The sequence below is a fragment of the Cuculus canorus genome, chromosome 4, assembly GCF_017976375.1.
Source record: "Cuculus canorus isolate bCucCan1 chromosome 4, bCucCan1.pri, whole genome shotgun sequence".
NCBI lineage: Eukaryota > Metazoa > Chordata > Aves > Cuculiformes > Cuculidae > Cuculus > Cuculus canorus.
In genome coordinates, this window is record NC_071404.1 from 12,744,121 (window position 1) to 12,767,453 (window position 23,333).

Genomic DNA, 23,333 nt, shown 5'->3' on the forward strand with positions numbered 1-23,333 from the left:
TTACTGCTGGCACTACACAATTATTTTCTTTTTCTTTTTTTTTTTTCCCCTCTGATTATTTTCTTTTATTGTGATAAACAGTGCTTAGAAGATTATAGGAAGATAAGAATATCACTATGACTAAGCTTCATCAAGTCATGCCTAAAGCTTGTGAAAACTATTTCTACCATAGTGAAGTTATCCTTGATAGAGTGGAAATGTATTGGGAACTATTGAGAATGAAGACAGTATTTGGAACATTGCATGGATGTTTGGTCTTAAAACTAGAAGGAAATTTTTCAAGCGTGGAGGATGTGTGTTTCAAATAGGAAGATTTCTACAAATTTGCCTTCCACTACTTTGTATTAGAAGATGATTAGTTTAAAAAATTAATTGGATAAAGTATGACGTACAGTTACTGTGAACCACATATATCCTATTAATGACGTGACTTCACTTTCCATGCAAGAAACTCTTTAGTAATTGATGTATTTTGATAATCTTGTGTTTGGGGTGAGTTATATGCTATTCCTTTTAATTCTATAAAATAGAGTGTATTTAAGTAGTGTCATTAAACTGAGTCACTATTTTGCAGCTGAAGTAGCTTAAATCATGGTTATGGCCAAACTCAGAACTGGGAGGCTTTGCCATTTTAAAGTGCAGCATTTTGGAAACTAAGAAAAAAAAAAAGTTCTTTTGAGCCTTTCATCTTTAGAGAAGAGTTCCAGAGGAACTGTTTGTGTTGTCTGATATTTGTCTTTGCAATTGATGGCCCCGTATTCAGTCCCGATGGAGTTACCACCAGAAGACAAGAAGCCCTTACTGATCTTCCCAACACTCTAAGGACAAACCCATTGTTATCTCACTTTCTCATCTGGCATCGGACATAAAGTGCTTATTTGCTTGCCTGTCTTGTGATGGCTGCTTCTCATCTTTGTTTCTTTGCTGATCATCTTCCTAATACCTTCAGGAAATACTCTGTAGCGTTGCTAGAACCAAGCACCCTGCCTAAAGGGGGCCACACTATGTCTTAGGGCAGGCAGGGGCTAAACACGGAAATATTACTTAGCATAATATGGGCAATAAGGTCCATCAAACTGGAGGCAGTAAAGACACCAAATCCTGGAAGTGCTCATAGCAAGCATACAAATCAGTGGTACTATGCACAAATTACACTGCGTGTGCCAGAGCTGCCCAGGGCTGTGCTTTTACAGCAAACTTTTGGAACGTTCTCTCTAGTGAAGAAGTTTTACAGGTCATGATACAAATCAATTAGCTCTAAGACAGCAATAGCTGAAAGCAACTGAACTGTGCAGAAGAGGAGCTGCAGTTTAATTTTTCGAGGCCCACTAAGCCTTTCAATGCTGCCAGAAAAATCACTGCTTCAAATTACTGCAAACCCCACTCCTTCTAGCTCCCAGCAAATGTAAGGAAAAAAGGCAGGTAGGAGCAGGCTGCTGCTGTCAGAAGAGCTCATGCAGTAGGCAAGTCCTTCCCTGCCTCTACCCAAAGGCATACAAGAAAGAGACTGGCTGGAAGTGAGATTCTAGCTAAGTAATTTGTTTTGATAAGGTTGGTCTGTAAATTCAGCACTCCTGGTTTGGGCTGCAGAAATCTCATTCATATCTTAGCTGGTGTAAATGCTGAATAAATAGAAATTTCTCTGGTTGAACCTGTTACTTCAGATATCATTTTACTGGAGTGACTGAGGATGATAAAACAGGACAGAAGACCACACTAAATTTGGCCAAAATTTTATTCACCAGAATTAAAGATGCTTAATGACTTGTATACTCCAAGACATACAACAACATAAGCTACTAGATTGTACAGAATGATGAACTAGCAGGCTGAACACTCCAGAAATATTTCTTATGAGAGAACATTTATGCATTCAACTGCTGTAGTGGAAGTAAAAGAAAAGTGCAAGTTTGCACTGGTTCAGCCTGCAATTTTGTTGAAAACTGAAGCCTGCTTAAAGCTCTCAGAGGGCTCTTTTAATCAGCATAAACTTTAATTAACATAAACTATCTCACCTCACACTCTTGATTTAAATCTGGCTTGTATCAAACTAAACTAAGGCAAAGGAACCCACTTTTAATTCAGTGTTGGGTTTGTGCATGATTTGACATGATTTTAACAAAAGGGCTTAAATTGTACTATAGATGAAGGGCAAGATGCTCAGTGTGCTTCGATTCCACAGTTCTGTTTCTTCAACCACAGCTGAATGCTACAATGACAGCATCTCCTGGGCAAGAACGGGAAGGGTGCGGATTGCACAGTTAGGATATTTGTAATGCCCACTCCTGCCCTACACCCGGGGCTACTGCACCCCCAGAGCGCCCCCGCTGCCTTGGGAATTATGCATCCCTGGAGTTTCCCTGCTTTGGGGTTGCTGCACCCCCGGAGCCCCCCTGCTTTGGAGATGATGAACCCCTGGAGCCCCCCTGCCTTGTGGTTGCTGCACACACCTGCACCCCCGAAGCCCCCCTGCTTTGGGGATGCTGCACACATCTTTCTTCTCCTGTGCTACACCTGTGGCTGCTGCGCCCCCAAAGCTCCCCTGCCTTGGGGATGATGCACCCCCGGAGCCCCCCATACTTTGGGAATGCTGCACACACCTGCACCCACGGAGCCTCCCTGCTTTGGGGATGATGCATCTCCGAAGCCCCCCCATGCACTGGGGACGCCGCACACACCTGCACCCCGGGAGCCCCCCTGCTTTGGGGATGATGCATCTCCGAAGCCCCCCTGCTTTGGGGACGCCGCACACTCCTGCACCCCCGGAGCCCCCCATACTTCGGGGATGCTGCACATACCTGCTCCCCCGGAGCCCCCCATGCTTTGGGGATGCCGCACACACCTGCACCCCGAAGTCCCCTTGCTTTGGGGATGATGCACCCCCGGAGCCCTCCCATACCTTGGGGATGATGCATCCCCGGAGCCCCCCTGCTTTGGGGATGCCGCACACACCTGCCCCTCCTGCCCCCCACTCGCGGCTGCTGCCCCCCGCTCTCTGCCAGGCGCTACCGCGGGGCTCCCCCGCGCCTCCCCCCGCCTTTGTCTCGCTCGCTCCGCCTCGGCGCTGCCCCCGCCCCGGACACCGCCTCCTCGGCGCTGCCGGAGCTGCGCCCGCCCCGCTTTGTGCCGGCAGGACGGCAGGACGGCCGAAAGGTAGGAGGGCTCCCGCGGAGCCGCTCGCTCCCCTGCGCTCCAGGCAGCGTCTCCCTGCCCGGCTCCGCCGAGGAGGGAAAAGGGGAAGAAAGAAAGAGGGAGGGGAAGGGCTGGATTCAGAAAAAAAGGTGTGGGGTTTTTTTTTGTGCCGAGGCTCCGCTGGTGTTCCAGCAGCTCCGTGCGAGGGAAGCTGTGGGCTTAGTGGAAAAAAAAGCCTAAAACAAGAAAGGGCCTGCTGGTTTTCATGGCCCGTTGGAAAAAGGTGCGGAGGAGCCCCCGGGCTGTGGAGGAGCAGCAATCCTGCTGACACGCTGGGAGCGAAGCCTCTGTTTGCCATCCCGAAACTCGCCTCCCTTCCCGGGGAGAGGCACCGGCCTGGCAGCCGTGCTGCTGCCTTCTGCAGCTCAGAGTTTCGTGTTTTGTGCCTTTTAGGGTGGGAAGAGGGGGGTCTCTCTCCAGACTTTGCCATTTGAACGCGTTTCATCATAGAGGAGAGATTGCATCATGTTACAGTTCTGGATTCAGTCAGGGCAAAGGCGAAAAGAACCATCCTTCCAGATCTGTCCCATTGGCTTCCCCATCCCACCCACTCCTTTTTATTTCCTGTTTAACAGAGAGGTTAAAACTAAAAAGCAGCCTGCGATTGGTAGGCAGTGCTTCAGTTCACAGCGACGTATTTTGATTTCTTCCACTGAGGGCTTTTTGGAAACTCAGTTTTAACTTTGTCGGTTCTATGCACGTTAAGTGTCTTGTGGGGGGGGATAGAGAGAACTTGCCAAAGATTTAGCCAGCAGGAAAATCATAGGCGGCAAAAGAGCCGGATAATAAACAGCCAAGAGCAGGCGTTGCTTTATAAACTATAAGCTCTGGAGTTGGAGGAGGTGAATGGATTCCAGCAAGCATCCCTTGGCAAGTGAGGCATTCACCTGCTTAGAAAGGCAGAGTAGATGAATGAATGAACGCTTCTGCAAGGCAGGAAAAGAGACAGATGTCAGGAACAGAGAAGCATTTAGCTAATCTCATCTCTGGATCCTATAAGATCAGTTTTATGCAAATGCTTGGTGTGTCCGTGCCTGTTCTACTTATCATACCTTTGCGATGACTGATCTCTTCAGCTGAGATCTGACTATAAAATAATACATCTCAAAGCCATAAAGATCTAATTAAATATTAGTACTGCAGTCCAGGGCTCCATAAGACTATGGATTCTGCTGTTCTTTGTGCAGTTCTTTGTTTTGTTCCATGGGGAAAAAAAATGTTACAGAGCAGCTTGGTTTGGCTCTGGGTTTTTTTCCGTCACTAGTATCTCACCCTTGCAGGTGTTCTGTCACTGTTTGCTCTGACTGTTACATGGCCACTTCTTTCTTTTCTGAAAATAGCAGTATTATGAAGTTCTTCTGCGGGAAGTGTTGGTGCAAGACAAGGGAACAGCTTGGCAGCCAGATGGATCCATCCATCAGCCCTCTCCTACGTGGGCACTTGGTGCCCTTCAGTCATCCCTTACGCCTCCTGGTGGTTTCCATAGGAAGATCTGCACAATTACTTTCTGCTTTCGAACAATTCCTTTTTTCCTTTCAGAACTGGGGTAGAATAGGAGCAAATCCTGCATTAGAGTTGGAGGGAGAGTAGTCCTGTCTTTCTGTGGCTATAGAGCACCAGATAGGTTTAAGAAGAATTTGAAATAGGTTCTGAAGAGAAGCATCTACAGTTTTCTTTGTGTGTCTGGATACCCAGTGACTGCAGCGACAAGCCTGTGCACAGAACAATGAGCAGATATTCACTGCCTTTGGTAATGTGTGCCTCTGTTTGATGTTTCCAAGGAAATATGTTGTCAAAATTCCAAGTATTGGGTGGTATTCCTGAGTAGATATTTAGATGAAGGGATCTGGAAGATCTTTGGGATAGAAATTGCAGTATTTCTTAAAGCAGTGGCAGCAAGGAGGGGTAAAATGCAAAGACACTTCAGTAGGTCAGTCATTCACAGTATGTTAAAGTCTTAAAATCTTAGTTGAGGGTTTTTTATTTTCACCTCCTGAAGCTCTCAAAATTGAAAGAATACTGTCAGACACACCAAAAAATAATGATGATACAATCTCAATAGAACAGGCTGCATTTGGTACACATATGACTCATTGTGCTATTCCTTTCAGTGGTGCAGAAAGAAGCAGCTGTAAGGGCAGATCAGGAATTGTCCTGCCTTGCTGCTCACTTCAGACTTCCTTGAGACATTGCCCCAGGACAAAGAGCCAGCGACTCAGGGCTGGTTTATGCAATCTGGACTAGACCAATTTAATTTCCGGCCATTTTCAAAAGTTTGGTATCTGATATGTCAGTCAATGGGAGTATGGTATTCAGGAGCATGCCTGGTTAACTGCATTTTTCAAAGCTGCGCTCTTTGTTTTCTGAGGAGGAGGAATGGATGTGCTTTATTTTCATTTGCAAGAGATCTCTTACTGAAGTGGGAGGATGGGCTACAAGGATTTATGCTTATAAGCTCCCACACAGTTTAGTTCACTCTATGTTATTTAAAAACTACTGTGTCAACTTTTCAAAATATTTATGCATCCCTTCCAGTTATGCAATTCAACTTGTCTTAGATGTGAGTAACACCTGCCTTACTGGCATGACCCTGAATGTCCTCTGATTCATCAGTTTATTGACAAATACAGTCTTTCATCTGACAGAGGAACTGTCTGTCTGGGCTGGGCAGGTGAGCATGTTACACACTCAGTAGGTATTATTCCAAGTTAATATACTGTAATAGAAAATGTTTTTAAGTTCCCAGCTGAAGTGTAACAGTCAAACCCAACAAAAATAATAGAAAAATGTAAGTCAGCCAAAGGACTGCAGAGTTAGTGTGAACTCTGAATCAGGAGTGAAAAAGCTAAGTCTTGAATGTATGGGGTTGATCCTGAGTGCGGTGTGTGGTGGTTACACCTGTGCAACTGTCAGACTACATCTGCCCATTTACATATACGTGAAATTCTTGTATTTGGTTTGTATTGCATATGCAACAGCACTGTAAAACGCTATGTAAGATTAAATTGCTCTTACTGTCCGATTAAAAGTTAAATCTTGACTCTCCAGGCCATGAAACTCATGCTGATGCGAGGACATAATTGGAGGTTGTGGAAAGGGGGATAGCAGATAACAAATGAACCTTTTGAGAAATAAGCCCTATTGTGTATGTTTGTTAGTAAAATAAGCAGAAGTGCATTGGACTGTCTTCAAATCTCTTTCCTACACTGAAGAATTAAACATGTAAAATTATCAGTGCATCATTCTTTTTATGATGACTAAGTAGTGAGGTTTTTTTATCTGTCTGGGGATTCCTGCTGCCACCATTTCTCTGCCATTGTGTATTTTTGAGCTGGGTGATGCTGTCTTTCTCTAGGACAGATGTTGGTAATGTCCTTATAGTGCCAAAATCTTTGTGAATACAAAATGCTGAATAAAAATATTTTCATCCATTAATAATGTGTCAGAAAACAGTACACAAGTGGTTTCAAATTTGATCTGTAATGTAGCCGATGTCTTAAGGATAACAGTGTTTTACCCCCAAGAAATGCAGCACTTTGTGCATGTGAGGTAATTGCTGTGAGTTGCAATAAATATGTATTATTCATGAGGGGACTGTCATTATATGATGTTTGTGAATTCCCTGAAGTCTCGTGTCACTGTTGTAATCACATTGAAGCATTTATGGAAAACAAGATTTTGGTGTCCTACTTGACTGACTGTCTTGCTGCACTTTTCCTGAGCTAGTAGCCACTTTTAATGAGCGTGCTTGCTTGGTTCATTTAAAATGAACGGACTTTGAGAAATGAGCTTAATTCCTGTAGTCAAATTATCAGAGGTAGCACTCTTTCAAAGAAAATATGTAGTGGCATGTTATCTCAGTTTTGCAAAGAAGTAAATACTAAAAGCTCTTTAGTATGCTGCTTTCATGCCAAACTGCTATGAACCATCTTCATATGTATAAAGCCTCCACATTTGGCCATTTGCTGTGGGTGGATTGTTTTTGTCCATTAAAATGTGTCTAAGTAACTCTTTGAAACTTATCTGGTGTCTCATTGGTTACACATGCTTCTGGCATTCCCATTGTTTAAAACTGGAAGAGAGAAGAAGGCAAGGTAAGGAGGGGATTTCCCTTTTATTAGCAATTAGTGGACCCAGATTTTATTTTGCTGTTAGCATTTCTTACCAGGAGCAGCTGTGAAGAGTGAATTGCAGTGTGACCTTCACAGCATTTCCTAGTGTGGTCATCAATCAGATCTGGCAGGAGCTTTATCGCATCTATCAGTATGGCTCATAAGCCACATGCTGTCTAGTCTAGCGGGGGATAAACAAACAAACAATGGGAGCTACTGTAACTTTTGTTTAAAATAAAACAACCAGGAGTGAGCTTTTCCCATATGTCCCAGCTTTGTAGGCAGATTTCAGTTTTTACCATGTGCTGTTGGGCTGATGAATAAACTATGATGATTGTAAAGCACTGGAAGAGACTTCCACTCTGTCTCAATGGAGACATTCACAAGCCATTGCAGCCTCAGCCGCTGGCACTCTGTACTTTCCAGTCTCATTCTAATCCTCGGTGTTATTTGTATGAAGGAGTTGATGCAGTTAGATTCATTTGGGTGTTTTCTGCATACATAAATATTTGGGAGTAAAGAATTGTTTTCAGTATTCTCTGATTCTTATGTGAAACAATGTAGCTTTCTCAGGTTAAGTGTTTTCCTATTTTTTGTGGGAACGTGTGTGCCTTCACAGGCTATTCCAGGGCTATTTTGGAGGCAAGTTTGTTATGTAGGGGTCAAGGTCAACGAATTGGCTGCAACATCCCACTTAGACCACTTGGTCTGGTTTTGGAGTTTTACTGAAATTTAAAGCGTCTTGTGTTCTTACATATTTTTTAATTGATAATTTTTAATTTTTTTAATAATTAATTTTTAATTGTTACACCAAGTTCACTGCTGTTTTCAGGTTCCTTGCTGTCCTTTTCTTGCCAGCTGCAGGAAGCAGAACTTTCTTGCCTTCCTTTCCAGAGTGACAGGTTGTCACTTCGTGCCTGGCTTCCTTGCAAGTAAAGCCCTAGCTGACGGGCAGACAGGAGAACAAGCAGCAGTGGGGACAGGCAGAATTGCTAGGGTGTAATTCTGACTTCCTTCATGGACATATTTATGTGTATATATGACACGTATAGATATATATGTAGATGTATATAAACAGACAGATAGTGTGTGTGTATGTGTGGGTGATATATATTAGAGCTGCCTTTGTCATACAGGTTTTCTGAGAAAAATGACAAATTGCTAATAAATATATATGTTTACTGTTATAATATTGAGAGAAAAAAAGGTTAAGGAACCAAGCTTTGAACTGGTAATGTTGATGGCCAGGAGTGGGGTGTGATCTATACATTTTGTGGGTTTTAACCAGCCAGTTCTTGGTAGAAGCTACCTTGGTACCAGATTTGGAAGAGGACGGCTGAAATGCCATAAGAAATGTGCAATAGCAGGTGCAAGGAAAATGCTTATAAAAAGTGAAATGCGTTTAGCAAAGTGCTTATCTACTTTGTCAGGAAAAAATCATGTGAGTTGGCTAGCTGTCTATGGAAAGAATGACTTTTCTGAATTTCCTCTGTGTGCACCGTGTCAGTTTGACAGGTTTTATGGCCCCAGCTGCTGAACTGGCACTAGTCAGGACAGCGTCCACAGCTCCCAGACCCTGCCCTAGAGACCAGGAAACCCAAGTGGAAAGGAGCCTTCCCAAAACAATGCTGTGCGTTGTCTGTCTTCACATGCTGAGACTGTCCCTGAGGATTTTGGCAGCCAAGGGAAGGATCTGACAGACAGACATCCTTGGGTGGTTTCAGAGAGTGCTGTCAGCCACTGCTGTCAGCGGTGCCCATCTTCATTGTTGAGCCAGAATCAACCCCTGGGTCTCAGCTCAGCGTCTTTGCCTGCCCAAACATGATATGGGTCCAGGAGAGGCTGAAACCCTGGACCACAAGCTCCAGCAGCTGGGCACTGTGGCTACACAACTACTTGGTAGAGGGGGTTTTAAGAGGCCAAACCTCTAAGTGGTCCCTTTCCAGGAGGAGGATGAGGAGGAGAGAGGAAGCTGCCAGCAGGAATTCTGTATTGTCTTTTGGGGGCTCCTGCTTCATGAGCAGGGAGCAAACCAGCTGGCTGCCTGCTACTGGTATAGACCAAACAAAAAGATATTAGTTCAGCCCTGCAAGCGGGGTGGGCTGCAATGAGGAAGTGATAGCGGAAGGAGTTGAAAATAAGATAGATAATGTAGAAGGCAAAGCCATTAGATAAGGAGAAGCAGGGCTGCTGAGTGTCACCAGGGCGATAGTGGCCAGGAGCTGAGCTGCAGAGAGGCTACTCTTTGATGCTGTTCTGCCACTGAGCCTTAGCCTAGATCAAACAGAAAGAAATTGTCCCTTTAAAGAGGGGGATTTATTCTTGTCAGCCAAGTTTGTGCTAGGGAATAAAGTGAAATACTCACTGGATGTTGTTGCTGGAAGTAGGAGATTACCGAGAGAAAAAAGAAATACCTGAAAATGTCAGGAGCTAACTGATTTTGAACTCTGTTAACATGCAACGTTCTCAAAGAATACCCTTTGGAAAATGAAAAGATCTGATTCTTGGAGGGGAAAAAATATACAGGTTGAGGAGCTTCAGTGAATATGCAGAGCTTTTCCTGCCTGGTCCCTCTGTCTGCACCATGTGTTTGCCATTAGGACCATGAAAAGCTGCAAGTCCTCTTGGACAGGGAACAGGGGGTGCATCGTGGGTCCTCCTTCGTGCAGGAAGAATCAGGAGAGCTGAAAGGAGGCAGAGGGTAGGTTAGGCCATAGCATTTTGTTTTGAGTTGAGAAATGAAATTTGTTTTAAGTTGAGGAATGAAATCCACCCTGAAGAGTCTTGAGGAAAATCCTGGGTGAGGGCCAGTGTGAATAATACTAAACGCAGATGGGTGGGACCCCACCTGGTTACAAAAAACAATCCTATTTCCAACGTTAGTTAGTTATGCTGAAAAAAGGGGATATTATAACAAGTAAGATCTCATTTAAAAGGAGAAAAAGAAACAGTTGGAGGCTGTATAAAAAATGAAACAACAAAACAAAACAAACCCTGCAAAGCCCCTAAAAGTCTCTCACTTCAGAAATTAATGAAAACAAGTCACCAAACATGTAGACAGCTGAAAGCACACACCAAAAACCTCAGATAAACAAAACAAGTGTCCTCTGGGAGAAGGAAGAGCTGTTCCCTCTGTGGGAAAGTTTGTCTGTTCCTGCGGCTTGTGAACTTTTCATCTTCTCTCGGACTTTCTGCTGTCCTTGGTTCACTTTTTGCAGTTTCTTTGTCTTTCCTGCACTTCTTTCCCTGAAGCTCAGAGAAATGTTTATGCAAGGGTTAGCTTTAAATAAATGAATCATCTTTTTTGATGTTGGTAAGATTAGTGCCTTGGGTTGTGCCTGTGTTTACGCTGCTCTGCTGAGTGGGACGCCCCCATGGATGGGTGTCAGCTCAGGCAGCGTGAAAGTGTGCCCACCTCACATCAGCCTTTTGGATCTGAAAAGGAGCCTTCCCAGTGACCTCCACTACTGCTTGGAGCCACCAAGACACCTTCCACCTTGTGACAACCACATCCTGAGCCTGTTCCCAGAGCTGATCTGGATCGAACTGTGTCCAACAAGCCAGAAAGATGCAACAGTTAGTTTTAACCTGACTGAAGTCCTGATTAGGCTCTTAGTGACAGCTTTTCCCATCTGTCTGTCTGCAATGACCGAGTCTCACAGTCTCTCAATGCTGCAATTTCCTTCACATCCCTTTGAATCTTCTCCTTTATTATTGTTTACAAAATCCGAAGTCTAGTTTTTGCATATGTGGAAACTCTTGCTGAGAGCTATCACCTCTTTGACCTCATCCTCTCTAGATCTCTCATTTTTGTGTCCTCTTGCTCATAGTCCAACTATGTAACTTGTGAAAGTAATTTGAATGTTAAAAATAAGCTGTACTGAAGGCTTCCCTGTAAACAGTAACTCTCTGTATAACCTAAGGGCAATTACAGATATATGTAGAAGGCCCATGTGACTGTCTTTGCCCAAGGAATCAACTGAAATATTGATCAAATTACAAGGCAGCAAAAGCTGTCTCAAAGAGATATGATATCTGGAGGTTTTTAGACTTCTTCAACTCTTTTCAACTACTTCAGTGTCTTTTTCCTATCACAGTAATACCTTCTTAAGCATTATGGGTCTTGCTCTGCTGCATATCTACAGGCTCAAAGATCTAAGTGCAAACTCAGATTGCCCTAAAGTTTATTGTACTTTATGAGAGTGAAGGATCTCTGAGACTTGAGGTCATTTGGGCTAGGTTTCTTGACATTTCAGCCCTTAAAAAGCAGCTGTTCTGGGGTAGTCATTCTGCCAGCTTTAAAGAAAAACAACCAAATAGAGAAAATAGGATCAAACCTTAGCTTTGTTTGAGTGTGCTTTATAAGTAGTCTCAGTCTTTGCATTTACACTAATTAAGCTCATCTTTACTTCCAGGGAGGTGATTTGGAAACAGTATTTATAAAAGACTCCAGCCATTTCCCTGTACCTCACTGTAGGGAAGGGCTGCTCCCTACTGAGGTCTAAGCGCTATCCTCTGTGAGTCAGGATCTGGAAGATGCAGAGCAAGATCCAAATGCAAATATCTGATAGTAAAGGTACAGGAAATGCATGTATGCAGATTTAGTAGGTGTGACTGTGGAGCTCCTCTTGGCCAGGAGACATCACCTGGATGATCCAATCACCTGGATAAGCCAGGACTAAAGTTGCCCAGAGACAATATAGCAGGAATGTTCCCTTGCTCAAGCTATATATATGGGCAAAGAAGCGTATGCCCTTCTAGTTGGCTGGCATCAGTGATGTACAGAGCACTTGGCACCCTGGATTTTTATGTATAACTCATAAAAATATAATGACTTCTTGAGATGGGACAGAGTGTAGCAACTGGAAATGGTAGATGCTTAGGGTGCAGAGGGAAGGAAAGAACTGATTTTATCTCTCTAAATGCTGGGAATAAATGTATAATAAATTGTAAGGATTTTTGTACGCTGATCAGCCCCGCTAGTGCCTCCACATTCGCAAGATTTCAGTACAAGCCTGTGATCTCAACTTCACTTCACTGAAGTACATAGAAGGGAGAGAAGCATGTAAGAGTCCTACATCATCTTTTCCCTTTTCTTGCTATAGTTAGCTCTGTTTTGTAAACTTTTGTATGTGTTCATCTTAATTCCTGCAACTCAAATGAGTTTAAGAACACTCCTAAACTCTCCTAAGCAAACTCTCTATCGCTCTCTACAATTACCTAGAAGGAGGTTGTAGAGAGGTGGGTGTTGGTCTCTTCTCCCAAGTGATAGGTGGTAGGACAAGAGGGAATGGCATCAAGCTGCATCAGGGGAAGTTTAGATTGGACACTAGGAAAAAGTTCTTCACAGAAAGGGTTATCAAGCACTGGAACAGGCTGCCCAAGGAGGTGGTTGAGTCACCATCCCTGGAAGTGTTTAAAAGGCGGGTAGCTGAGATGCTTGAGGATATGATTTGGTAGTGGACAGGGATGGTTGGAGTTGGTGATCTCAAAGGTCTTTTCCAACCTTATGATTCTAAGCATTTATCCGCTTTACCTAGGAACCTTTTTTTTTTTTTTTTTTTTTTTATATCCTTTAGACCATTTGTCATAGCACTTTTGAACTGTAGTTTACAGGGGTTTGCTCACCTTCCCCTTCTGTTATGCAGCCTATGAAGCAAACATCTTTTTACAGCCCTGTACTCCTTGCATGAGCTGTGTTGCATAATGCTATACTATTTGCTATTAATTAGAGACTGCACTCTTCTCCCTATGAGACAGTGGAGAGGAGCGGTGCAAGTTATCTCACTGACACGAGACGTGCTCGGACTCTCCACAGATACATGCACTTTGATTGCATTCACCAGGATCAGCTATAGGGGTCATGGCCATCCCAGATAATTTCACTGCATTATAATTGTCTGTCCAAATAGTGCTTCCCCTGTGCAGTTCAGCTGCACCCAGAACAATGAAGCAACTAAACGTATGTGTGTAATTCCCAGCTCTGGGAGGTGTGGAATGACGCATGGTTCTGGGCATACCTTAGTGCTTCACAGGGTGGTTTTGCTACTGTCAATAATAAAGACCATTTTTGCATAGTTCAGAAAAGCACAATATAATACTGGGCAACCATACGTGTGTGATAATAAGAATCTGTCAAGATGTAACTAGATGAAAGCAGACAAAAGGCAAAACAAGAAGATTTTTGCTTGGATTGAAGAATTCATTATTGATAGCATAATCCTCCAAAACTGTAATTACTGGACATTTTCTGAGGTGAGCCTGTCCAGGAAAATGTTAAATTCCTTCTGTCATTGTTTCTTTTATTGAAGTGGGAATTTCTTCCCAATGAGATTTTTTGTGAGGAGGAAAAAAATATTCCACGTTCACTAGTGGAAGTTGTCCAAAGCAGAAGGGGAAAATGCCATTTCAAACTGCTAAGAACAGAATGATAAAAGTAATCTAGAAAAACTAATTGTTTAGGGGTTACTAATCTTCCATGTGAAGTACACTTTCCTATGAAATTTTAAGTGATTATTTATATATACTGTAGTAAACCAAATACAGCATTTAATAATTTTATTCAAATTCTAATTTGGGGTTATAATCAGAGTGATGTCTTATTCTTCCTTAAGAAATAGCATCCATGCCTACAATGAATTTTCCTCTGCCTGTAGGCAAGTGAAGTTTTGTCACTCACTAATAAGAGAAAGATCAGGGACTTGGGACCCTAATAATATGACTGCTGGGAAATCATTGAACACCAAGAGGAGAGCACTTTGACTGAGAACTTTGCTGCCATTATCTTGTTTTACATTCAGCTCGTATGCTGGCTTGCTTCTAGTAGCAAAGACTACTAGAATCTGGGCTTTTGAGAATACTATTATTTTCCTTTCTTTACCTGATGGCACCATGGATTTATGTTACTAAATTACAATTCTAATGGTGGTAGACTATGAGTCCTGGATGATTAAAAGCTTCCTCAGCATAAACTTGCATGTTCTTTAGTTTAAGGATCAGAGGACTGCATCCCATCCCAAGTGTGAGGGCTAAGAAATGGTATTATTAAGTTAGCTCAACAACTGTAAAACATGTATACTAGCAACAGGATTTATTTGGTTAGTTTTGTATTGCCATATCTTCTTAATCTGTGCACTCATTTTCAGAATCTCTCAAGGCAAGAACAGTGTGTTCTGTAAGTAATAAATAATCTGTCACCACTCTTTTGTTGTATTGATATTGTAGGATTTTTACTGAGATACTTGTTAGGTAAGATTACGATCAGTTTCCAGATTAAAAAGATTAACTTCTGAAGGGAGGATTTAAAGTGGTGTATTGATTGTGTATTGATTGTATTGAAGTGAGACACATTTCCAAGTGATGATCTATCTGCATCTACTCATACAGGACACTTTACAGTGTAGGGTGAACTCAATCTAACTGCATTGTCTGAAGATGACAATATTTCTGCTGGACTTGTAAAACATTACATCACTGCAGTTGTAAATATCCTACCCCCAAAATAATAATAATAAAATAATTTTATTATTATTATTTAGATTTATGCTTGTTCTTAAGCAAAAGGTTACTCCATACTGGAAATTTTTTTGACTTGGCATACTTTCATGACTGAATGGTGCCCTGTCATGTATATAATTGTCCAATGTCCCATTTTTTGCCTTGTCTTATTCTGTATTTGAACGAGTACCTCTATCTATTGTGAATTTTTATATAAGAGTAGCTTATGATAGAGCCAGTACCCTGACAATTTGCTTCATAAGACAAATGGTGAGAAAGTTCTCCTTATAAGACATGAGACCAAGGTGCTCCGGCATGCTGATTTTCAGTCCCATAATACAGAGTTTTGTCAATAGGAATTTGTTTGTATCTGCTTTCTATCAAAAGACCACATGTAGAAATTATGTAGGGGATTTCATTTCAGATTATTTTCAATCACTGTCCTTCAAGAACAGAATGCAACACGGTGTGCAACCAAAGGCAAAGTGAAGCTGAGGGCTGCCAACATCGACGTTGATTGAAGAGGAGAATCATTGCAAATAATAACAAGATTTGTGAAATAAATGCATTAGTGCTTATCTACATCAGGTGCAGAAGAGTAGTAATGGGATATGGAAGAGTGTATATAGCTGCATTATTCAGTGTGCTGTAGGGGCTGGAACTAAATCAACACAGTTGAACTCATGTTGTTTGGTTAGGAAAAGCAAAAGTACAGAGTGTGGTACAAACCCTTACCCTGTTTATCTGTGGGTCTTGAGGGTGTAGGTGTGCTGTTTGTTAAAGTGGTTTTCATTTTGTTTATGGTGGCCTGTTGTATTGGGTGTTCCTGATACACAGGTGACTGCGATGAGCCAGAAGTGCTTTGTTTCCCCCTTCCCTTCTCTTGGGATAGTGGGATGAAACCTTTCATTCGTACATCAAATCTGTTTTGTTTTTCACACCAGAGTTTTGAGGCTGGGAGAAGAAGACCCCTGATGAGATTGTGACAGGAGTATGGCATGGCTGCCAAAATTACAGTGAAATAAGAATGCATTTTTATGAAGTTTGTTTTAGTTTTTTCTAATACCTAATCTAAACCTCCCCTGATGCAACCTGAAGCCATTTCCTCTTGTCCTATCACTTGTTACTTGGGAGAAGAGACCAATATCCACCTCACTACCACGTTCTTTTAGGTTGTTGTAGAGAGCAATAAGGTCGTCCTTCAGCCTCCTTTTCTCCAGGCTAAACAATCCCAGTTCCCTCAGCTGCTCCTCGTAAGATTTATTCTCCAGCCCCTTCACCAGCTTCCTTGCCTTTCTCTGGACATACTCCAAGACCTCAATGTCCTTCTTGTAGTGAGGGGCCCAAAACTGAACACAGTATTCAAGATGTGGCCTCACCAGTGCTGAGTACAGGGGCGGAATCACTTCCCTGCTCCTGCTGGCCACACTGTATCTGGTAGAGGCTGGGATGCCCTTGGCCTTGGCCACCTGGGCACATGGCTGGCTCATATTCAGCTGCTGTCAACCAGACCCCCAGGTCCTTTTCCACCAGGCAGCTTTCCAGCCAGTCTTCCCTAAGCCTGTAGCATTGCATGGGGTTGTTGTAACTAGCGCAGAACCTAGTGCTTGGCCTTGTCAAATTTTATATGATTGGCCTCAGCCCATCTATCCAGCACATCCAGGTCCCTCTGCAAAGCCTTCCTACCCTCAAGCAGATTGACACATCTGCTCAGTTTGGTGGCATCTGCAAACTTACTGAGGGAGGGCTCAATCCCCTCACCCAGATCATTGATAAAAATATTAAACAAGACTGTCCCCAACACCGAGCCCTGGAGAACACCACTTGTCGCTGGCTGCCAACTGGATTTAACTCCATTGACCATTTAACTAGATTTAGCTCCTCTTGCCTCTGTTTAACTCCATTAACTCTCTGGGCTTGACTGTCCAGCCAATTTTTTTTTACCCAGCAAAGAATATACCTGTCTAAGCCATGAGCCACCAGCTTCTCCAAGGGAATATTCTGGGAGACAGTGTCAAAGGCTTTACTGAAATTGAGGTAGATAAACATCCACAGCCTTTCCCTCTTCTACTAGGCGTGTAACCTTGTCATAGAAAGAGATCAGGTTGGTCAAACAGGACCAAAACATGCATGTCAAAAATAACTTCTCTATATTTAAACAACTTTTTAATTATATTTAAATAGCTCTACTATAATGAGAATGCTCTTTTTTCACTTTAATTTTAGTAAACATAGGATCTTGTTTTCAAATTAAATGTATGTGTAAGCTGATAGGCACTTAAGAGTGGGATACATCCTGCCAGACTCAAGCCACACATGGAAGAGCAGATCTATAGCTAGCTTGTTCCCTATAGACTTCCTTTACAATCAGAGATGGAAATCTGCTTCTCTAGGATGTAATTAATCTGATCTGTTCTTGATGTCTATTTTGGGAAGTGTAAATTTCTCCATTGACTGTGCATGGAGCCTAGGGCAATTAGCTCAGATACAGATGACTACATTGTAAGCATTTGCTTTTAGTCAGAGAAGTGTCACCTCTAAGGCTCAAACAATCTGCCTCCCTACTTTCAAACATATGAAATGAGTAATTCTTCTGAACTAAAAGAATTTATTCAGGGTGTTTAAAACAAGATGATCGTTGTTTGGATTTGCATAGGTAGGTGGATTATTTGTACTCTTAATTTAGGTTTACTGAGTCCTTATCAAAAAAGTCCATCACAACATCCTTGCATGGCTACTTCATTGCTTCAAAGGCTCAAGGGAGTCAGTGAAAACATCCTTGAAAAGTGACTGCCAATTCAGGCATGATGACCAAGATAGATTCTTGGAAAATGGATTTTATGCTATAAAATTGTTGCCTGTGTATTTCTGAGAATTGGTGTAGAATATTAGTTCTCTCTTTTATAAGAAATTTGCTGTATTGAGCTCACACTATCATTCATGTACCAAATGTCAGTTCATTCAGCTGTGAAATTTTTATGTAGACTGCTGTGCTCAGAGACTTGCCAATTAAGGTGTCTGGCATTTGGGTTACTGAGAGTCTTAATTTTAAGTTGACCAAAAGAATTGATTTTATTATCACTGTTTAAAATCAAGAAAAAAGAAATATGCTGTCAAATTGCAGAAAAATATGTTCTGAAAAAGTGAAAAAGAAATGGGTCGTGTAGTGGCTTGAGAGTCATTGCTTGGAGGGACATGGGAAACTACAGCTAAAATTTGGGAAAGTTTGTTGCTTGTGTCCTTAGAAAAGGTGCACATTAAAGGCCATAATTTCTGGGAAGGGGATACAGCTGAGTTTAACCAATAATTTACTAATCCATTTAAGCGTGAATCCTACATCTGAATAATGTCAGGGATTTCTGATTTTGAAAGGATGTCCAGGGAGAACCAATGGTTTGGATTTATTACCAGAATGTGATTTTTTTATAAGTATACTTCAGATTTGGTCAGGAAGTATGGAACATAGATAATTGATAAATATGGCTTTCTTCAGCAGAAATCCATATATAAAGTATTGTATTATAAGCACATCTCCTTAAAGGCTGTTTTTAACTAAACTTTTCTTTGTTATGTTTTTTATTCTATACTATATACTATACACTATATACTCTATTATATTGCATATTAAATATATTATAAATATTATATATATATATATTATATATATATATACATATATATAAAAAAATCTCAGGTAGTTTAGTAGAGGGATAATTTCCATAGAATTTAGTGAGGAGATTTACAAAGAGATGGCTGGAAACAGTAAAAATGCAACGCTACTCAAATAACTCCAGTGGGCAATGAACACCTATAAAAATAGTGTTTTGCCCATGAGACCAAATCAAGCTGAGTTCTTTACATGTGTGTGTCTGCATCGAAGCCAATGGGAAAATTCAGAGACTTAAATATGTCTATTAATGCACCAGAAGGTCAAATTAAACTTAGGACTTGGAAGACTTAGAAGATGCAGAGCACCTGGTGAAGCTCCATCATCCTGGGGTTAGCTTCACCCATCAGGCAGGCAGTGTACATATACATAACCCATGTTCTGTATTTCTTCTCCTGTTGACATGTGCTTACTGATATCAGCTCTTGTGTGACTTTTCGTTGCTGTTTAAGTCTTTAAAATAGTATAAACTTTTAAAATAGTTTAAGCTATTTTTATAAAGAATGTAGTTCTTCATCACTGAATAATTGCTATCTGGTTACATCTTGCTTATACTACCTATTGTAGGTGACCTCCCAGAAAGATTCATTATTGTTTGAAACACGATGATAACTGCTGTATTGTTTTACCTAAATATTTTTTGTTGAAAGAAAGAGGTAAGTTAAATATTATTAAGAGCTAGAGATGTGGTGCATTTATTAGAAAGTGCTATTCACATAAACACAATTCACTCAAGTGTAGACCACCAAGTGGTTGCTGTTTAGTTTAGGCAAGCATGCATTTTCATGTTCTTTACAAGGGCTTATGATATGCTGAGCAGCTGAGTTTATGTTAACATTCTCTATTAACCGCAAAGGCAAAAAAGAGCTAAATGAGGGCATCAAACCTTAGTAGATGTTTCAGTGCTTTCCTCCAAACTGTATCCTGATCCCTAGCAGCGAAACACCACCAATTGCTACAGATGTTGGTAGAAGATATCTTAAGTACATACTCACAGGACCTTCCTTAACTTACGATCCAGAGGTATTTTGTGATACCTCTTACAGATTAAATTTTGTCACCCCTAAGGTCTTTAAGGGCTGTGCAAGGATGAAGAATTCAAGTGCAAGGAACAACCTTCTGGTGATGCATCCCTTTCACTATTGACCTTGGTCTGAAAGAAACTGGTTTGTACCTGCAACCATATAGTTTATAGGTGCTTGTACCTCTTCCTCTCATAAGTATATTAATAAATGGGATTTCTTGACTTAAAACTAATTTGAAACTAGTCTTCTCCCTTGGAGAGTAGTGAGGTCTGACCTAGTAATCTAGTAAAGAGTATTGCAAGTATAATTCTAGAATAAAACCATGTACTGTTCAACAAGCCTACATAACGAGAGCACAGGCTCTCCATTTCAAAAGGGTGAATGCATCTAGTTTTTTATCTTTTTCTTCAAGCAGCCTCATTTCTCCCTCATTTGGGGAGAATTCGCAGCAGCTTCTTATTAGATGACTAGTCGATGCCCATCACTCCTCCCCTTCTGTTCCTAATCCACTATCAGTGACCTACAGAATATGTGTATGTATATAAAAATACATACTCCAGCGGCTCCTCTTGGGTCAAAGAAGGTTGGCTGAGAAATGCCATGCTGTGAAATGACTCCTGAATCTCCTGTCTACCCTTGCGCTGCACTGTCTTATCCCTGACACCAAAATTCATGAGTAACATTTGTCCCCTGGATCTTTGCAGTGGACCTGATTCTTTTCCTCATAATTCAGACAAGCTTCCCCACTTTTCACGGTGGAGCTGTGGAATTTTGCTGGAGAAAAACTACATAAAGTTAGATAGCACTTCAGTAGATGAACTGTTTTAGTCTGAGGTGTGGGAAAGATACAGTTACTTAAACTGTGTTAAGACCAGCTGGTCTTCTATGCAAATGCATATGTGTTAGGTTCTTGCATTAACACTTCTGCACGCATCCATACATGAGAAATGAGAACTACAACATTGTACACAACCTATTGCAGCAGAATTCTGACTGCCTTCAGAAAAGATTTATTCCTATCATTTTGGATGCATTACCGTTTTCTCATCTATTGAGAGCACCAAAGCTTCCCAACTTCCCATACTCCATCATTAAAGGGTATGGGTTCTTTGTGTTTGGTTCTTTTCTCTTTTTTCTTTTTTTTTTTTTTTTAAATTTACTTACTGCATTTGTTTTCCACGCTGCTTGTGGATTCCAAAACCTTGCTAGGAGGTACTTTAAAAACACTGATTTCTCTTGGTTGTTATGTGTCAGCACAAATCAAAATACGTGTCATTATTTCTGCTTCTGTTGAAGGTTGAGTAAAATGATAAAACCATACTTGTAGGAAAAAAGAATGTTGAAGGAACTACATTGTACTGGCTTTCATGTGGAAAACAATGAGAGTTAAAATACATCAAAAAATAAATAAATCCCCTTGAAATGAAAGACTTGAATAACTGTGTGCATTCCTCTAATAAGTAACTATAACAGTTACTTATCCAGTTTCAGTCTCTTCTGTTTAATTATCAGGTAAAAGCACAAAATAAAAAGGACAAAAAGTAAAGGGTAGGTGTGGTTGCCACTGTTTCATTATTTTTGTGTAAAAGAAAGAGGTCTCTACTGATGTTGCATTTATTGACCTTCATACAGATTTCAGAAGGGAAAATAAATCTCCCTAATGTAAAACATGAAATACTAGGGCTGGTTTAATGCTCGCAGAAATATTCAGAATGAACTTTACTACTCTTTGCGTGGTTACTTTGTAGTCTTTAAAAGCACAGAGTGGCATTGTTATCAGAGCAGCTGATGCTTTCCACAGAGATGCGGGATAACACCCCTGCTAGGAATGCATTGCCTCAGGGAGGAGAAAGCTAAATGTGAGCCTACTTGCAGCTATTGCTTTCATTTGAAAATAATTATAACATTTAGGCTGTTGGTGACATTACCTCTGGTAATTTCACCAGTTTAGAGTGCCTGAATGTATTTCACATATAATACACAGAAGTATTTTGTGTATCTGTTTAATAAATACCATTCTTTACCTTCAGGGGTTTTGTTAAGATATGGTCTGTGCAGCCCAAAATGTCTATGTCCAAGTCACATGTGGTCCAAGAAGCTGAATTACTTGCTTCGGTAGTCCTCATACTGCATGATAAAAAAGTGCTTACTCTTCTTACAGTCCGTACTGTAGTTTCAGAATAGCTCTTAATTCTAAATACAGGCTGCTGCTGAAAGAGACAGTGCAACTCTTCCTCCTATTCCTTGCTCTTGTCCTGCCTGGGCACTAGCAGAAGCTCCTGCAGGCACACGGGCGCTGGCTCTGTCCCCTCCTCTGGCTCACCCCATGGCCCAGAAATACTGATGCTGGCCCAAAGGAAAGGATGGAAATGAGGGATCAGAGACAAGACTACTCTTAGCAGCAGCGCAGACTTATGTTAACTTTAAATTTTTGTAAATTGACAGCTTGCTGGGAAGGCATGGAGCAAAAAAAGCAGAAATCTTATTTGAAATGCAAACGTATTTGCACGCTTCTCCATGCTTCTTTCACTTGTACAGACTGCACTGAAATTCATCTCAGTATCTCAGAAAGTGACTCTTCAGTTACTGTTTCCTCAGAGCATTGATAACTAGTTTTAAGGAGAACATCCAGCATTGCCTAAGGATTGCAAGATCTCTAATTAGGAATTAGTTGAGCTTTCAGAGGCTTCTCAACCCATGAGCGTCTTGGAAGGGAAGGAGAGAAGCCAAGAGAGTATCAATAGGAGTTTTTAATTTATGTTCAGTTGCACATGTCATCATCTTACAGAGTGTATTACTTATCTGATGCTAATCTAAAATGAAATAGGTTAACACATTTTGAATTTAAACTCTTAGCAATGTCAAAATAACCTTTTTCTGACTTTTCTGGGTGTGTTACTTGGATGGTATGTTATAGCTTATTTCTAAATAACTGCTGCTCCTTGACAAGCATCAGCTATATTCCTTCAGAACTTGATTTCTTCATACTCAAACAGCATTCTGCGTGATTAGATCTAAAGCTTTCTCTGATTAAAATGATGTACAGTAATATCAGGAGGTGATAGATTATGTCATGTTCTTTCCCCCATTGCTGACACTATTACTCAAACTTTGCTTAAGCAGAGAAATATTATAGCAAGTCCAGGCCATTCCTGGACTTTGAAGTACCTTATTTGTATCATCCATTTACAATTGTTCCTCTTTCTATCATTCTGCTTCTCATAAAACTGACTTTTGTAACATGGAGGAGGAGTTAGGAGGTCTTCTCCAAAATAAGGGCATGTGGGAAGGGGTCTCTCAAAATGGAGCAAAATAGTTGCCTCAGACAGCTACCAGTTGGGATCTTTACAGCTCTTCTGTTGCCTTATCTCATGCCCAGATAATAAAAGGATTTATTATTCTAGGCAATTAGTGAGTCTCCCCCACTTGTTTTCCATCTCTGGTATGATAAATTTGTTGATGAAACCCTGGAGACTTTCTTTTGTGTTGCTTATGCAAGGGCTGAAGGCCGGTATCACTATAAAATGTCATCGCTGCTCATCCTCTCCATGTTTTTCAGTAATCAAAACAATTTATGGTAACAGTAAGTGGTATCTTTCATTTTGATGCATTACCTATAGCAAGAATAAAACAGCTGTACGCACCGCAAAATTTGTAGATGTGACAGCCACATCTTGGCCAAGTCCGAAGGACTTATGTCATGCCTTTGCCAGAAAAACAGCAAATATTTTACTCAGAGTATTTTCTGGAAGAGAGGTTAAATAGATCCCTGGGCCCAAATAACCTTGGGAAGTCCTCCTCAGCTGCAGCAGTGTGTCATGTGGGGCGCTGTACGTGAGG

General features: G+C 41.3%; 1 protein-coding gene across 2 annotated transcripts in view; it reads left to right on the forward strand.

The window, feature by feature from the left end:
• The first annotated feature begins 3,097 nt into the window (after positions 1–3,097).
• Positions 3,098–23,333, forward strand: part of AFAP1 (actin filament associated protein 1) — a 116,679-nt gene continuing 96,443 nt past the window's right edge. For both annotated transcript variants that reach the window (XM_054065431.1, XM_054065433.1), the window contains exon 1: positions 3,098–3,153. The gene's annotated coding sequence lies outside the window, so the exon portion shown is untranslated. The remainder of the gene's footprint in view (positions 3,154–23,333) is intronic.